Here is a 4234-nt window from a genome sequence, read left to right as displayed (position 1 = left end):
AGTTGTGAAGATGATTTCCATACGAGTATCTCTGGGATTAGCAGCTCGCCTGAATCTAGAGGTAGTACAAATGGATGTCAAAATTGCCTTTCTCCATGATGATTTGGAGGAAGAGATCTATATGGAGTAACCAGAAGGATTTGAAGTTAAAGAGAAACAGTACCTAGTCTGCAAACTAAAGAGGAGTCTCTATGGCCTGAAGTAGGCTCCGAGACAATGGTATAAAAAGTTTGATTCATTCATAGTGGATCACGAGTACACAAGAATGGTAGCAGATCAGTGTGTATATTTCTGTAGGTTTTTGGATGGAAACTTCATCATCCTACTATTGTATGTCGATGATATGCTCATCATGAGATATGATATTGCTTTGATCAACAAGTTGAAAAATGATTTGTCGCGGTATTTTGACATGAATAATTTTGGCCCAACACAGCAGATTTTGGACATGAATATTGTTCATGTTAGGAAAGCCAAAAAGATATGGTTGTCACAGGAGAAATATGTTGAATGGGTGATTGAAAGGTTCAACATGAAAGATGCCAAGCCAGTCAGCACACCACGGGCCAACCATTTCAAGATGGCAAAGCGTTCGTGTCCCACAACTAGTTCTGAAAGGAAAAAATTTGTGGCAATCCCCTATTCTTCTATAGTAGGAAGTTTGATGTATGCAATGGTGTGTACCTGGCCAAATATAGCTCACGTAGTTGGTGTTGTGAGCAGATTTTGTAATTTTATGGAAGAGAAGGAGTTAGGGAATAAGTTAGACTTCATTCCCTTTTATATTGATAATTGAGTCAATTACATGCATAGTTTGAGTAATCAAAAAAGAAATAAATATGAATATAACTAACTATTTCCTATTCTAACACTCCCCCTCAAGCTAGTGTGAGGATATCTCTCATGCCCAACTTGTTGAGAATGCCATGAAAGGATTTGCTTCCTAGTCCCTTGGTGAGAACATCAGCTAGTTGGTCCCCCTGTCTTCACAAATGGAATACTTATGGTGCCACTAGTGAGTTTTTCCTTGATGAAGTGCATGTTAATCTCTACATGCTTAGTTCTATCATGCGGAGCTGGATTATGAGCTATGTTGATTGCGGCCTTGTTGTCAGAAATAGTCGCATAGAGTCAGTCTGATGAATTCCCAAGTCTCCCAACAATAGTTTAATCCATAGTTACTCACATACACCCTGAGCCATAGCCCTGAATTCTGCCTCAGCACTAGATCTAGCCACCGCATTCTGTTTCTTACTTCGCCATGTGACTAGGTTGCCACCCACAAATGTGCAGTATCCGGAAGTTGATCGTCTGTCAGTGACTGAGCCAGCCTAATCTACATCAGTAAATGCCTCCACACTAAGATGGCAAAGTTTTGAGAAATAGAGACCCTTTTCAGAAGAAGACTTCAAGTATCTCAAGATTCTCATAACAGCCTCCAAGTGGGAAGTTCTAGGAGCATGCATAAACTGGCTCACTATGCTCACAACAATGGCAATGACAATGTCTGGACGTGAGTGGGATAAGTATATGAGCTTGCCCACTCGTCTTTGGTATCTCCCCATGTCCACTAGATCTCCCTCTTGATCCTCACTCAGTTTCTGGCCCGGTTCTAGAGGTGTATCACATGGTCTACCTCCAAGCATTCCAGTTTCTTTTAGCAAGTCAAGTACATACTTCCTCTGGCAAATGAAGATGCCATCCTTGGATCAAGCTATTTCAATGCCCAAAAAAGTACTTCAAATAGCCTAAGTCTTTGATTTCAAACTCTTTAGCCAAGTATTCTTTCAAACGAGGAATCTCCTCACATTATCCCTTGTTAGAACAATATCAACATATACACTAAAAGCTGTGGTCATACCATGTAAGGAGTGTTTCACAAATAAGGTGTGATCTTCTTGACTTTGCTTGAACCCATATGTCAGCATAGCTTGAGTAAACCTCTCAAACCAAGCCCTAAGATACTGCTTTAGCCCATAAAGAGGCTTTCGGAGCCTGCATACTTTACCGTTGGACTTAGCATCGTCAAAACTAGGAGGAATATCCATATAGACTTCTTCTGCTAGATCTCCATGAAGAAAGGCATTCTTCACATCAAATTGGTGAAGGGGCCAATCCAAATTTACAGCAAGAGAGAGTAAAATTCTCACAGAATTCATCTTAGCAACTGGTGCAAATGTCTCTTTGTAATCCACCCCATAAGTCTGAGTGAAACCCTTAGCAACCAGTCTTGCTTTGTATCGTTATATGGAACCATTTGCTTTATGTTTTAGCGTGTACACCCACTTGCACCCAACTGGATTTTTGCCTCTAGGTAACTCCACTAACTCCTAAGTGCCACTCTTGCTGAGAGCTCTCATCTCTTCCATCATGGCACGTTTCTATTCAGGAATAGAAAGAGCATCCTGAAAATTGGTAGGTAGACTCACAGAAGACACTTTAGACAGAAAAGCTTTGTATGAGGAAGATAGATAAAATAAGAGACATGATTACTAATAGGATGTTGAGTACAAGACCTAACCCCCTTCCTGTTAGCATTGGGAACATCAAGATCTGAAAAAGCAAGAATAGAAGCACGAGAATCAGAATTACCTAGACTCTCAGTAGAGGTGGGTGACTTTAGACACTCATCCGGAAAAGAAGTTAGCAGTAGAGGAAGAGAAGTAGGCTCTTGCATCTAGGTGACTTACTGTCTGTCCTTGTCCCTGGTATAAACTTTATTTGCTTTCTTTTCCTCAACAACTGATGGCTCACCAACCACTATCTGTTCAACAGGAACAGGAATCTCTTCATACCAAGGCTCCCCCTGAAGGAATGACTGTGATACCGGGGGAGGGGGGGTCAAAAAATAGGGCTAAGACTTAAAGAAAGTAACATCCATGGAGACAAACCATTTGCGAGTGGGAGGATGATAACACCTATAACCTTTTTTGGTGGCAGAATAACCCAGAAAAACATACTTAAGAGACCAAAGATCCAATTTACCATGAGTGGGTGAATGATTATGGACAAAGCAAACACAACCAAAAGTCTTGGGAGGAATGGAGAACCAGGAAGGAGTAGACCCGAACAAAACTTGAAGAGGTGTTTGTTTTTGAAGAACTTGGGTAGGAAGACGATTAGTCAAATAAGCGACAGTGAGAACCACATCTCCCCAATAGGATTGAGGAACCCACATCTCAAAGGATAGACAACAAGTGATATCAAGGAGATGACGATTTTTTCGTTCGGTAACACCATTTTGTTAAGGGGTAGTAGTGCATGAAGTTTGGTGAATAATGCCATGAGTGGCGAAGTAAGTGGCAAGACCAGAGTCAAGATATTCCCCTTCATTATCAGAACGTAAAATTTTGACAACTGCCCCAAACTGAGTACAAACCATTTTATAGAAGTTTTGAAACACAGAAAAGACCTCACCTTTATTTTTCATCAAATAGACCCAAGTGGCCCGAGAATAATCATTGATGAAGGTAACAAACCATTTTTTACCGGTCAAAGACACAAAACGGGACGAACCCCATATATCAGAATGAATTAAAGAAAATGGAACTAAACTTTTATTAAGAGAAGGAGGAAAAGAGGCCCTGTGTTGTTTTCCATGTTGACAAGACTCACATTGAAAATCTGACACGTTATTTGTCTAAAAAACAGAAGGAAATAAATGCTTAAGTAATAAAAAAGATGGATGTCCTAAGCAACGGTGCCACAATCAAATGTCTTCCTTGGTAGATGGTAACTAAAGAGATAAATAAGCCAGCTTGTTGGTCTGATCCAGAATGTAGAGACCATGTTCCTCTCTACCACTGCCAATCCTTTTCCTTGTAATGAGGTCCTGAAAAAGACAATGATCAAGAAAAAATGTCACGCTACAATTTAAGTCATGGGTAATACGACTCAAAGATAAAAGATTAATACCAAAATTTGGAACATGGAGGATAGAGGACAAATGAATGGAAGATGTAGCATGAATTAAACCTTTCCCAAACACCAAGGATATAGTACCATCAACAATACGCACTTTTTCCTGACCTGATAAGGGGTTATAGTCTGAAAATAAATTAGAAAAGCCAGACATATTGTCGGAAGCACCAGAATCAATAATCCATGGTACAGTCATATAAGAGAGAAATGGACACGGAGAGGAAGCCAAGTTACCTGAATGGGCAAAAGAAGAAGTGGGTGCACCTATAGTAGAAGTGGAGGCTCAATGGTCTAGTAGGTGGCGAAGAGCAAT

Source organism: Camellia sinensis, chromosome 11 (genome assembly GCF_055761805.1).
Source record: "Camellia sinensis isolate YWXY chromosome 11, ASM5576180v1, whole genome shotgun sequence".
Classification (NCBI taxonomy): domain Eukaryota; kingdom Viridiplantae; phylum Streptophyta; class Magnoliopsida; order Ericales; family Theaceae; genus Camellia; species Camellia sinensis.
This window is presented reverse-complemented; position numbering follows the sequence as displayed.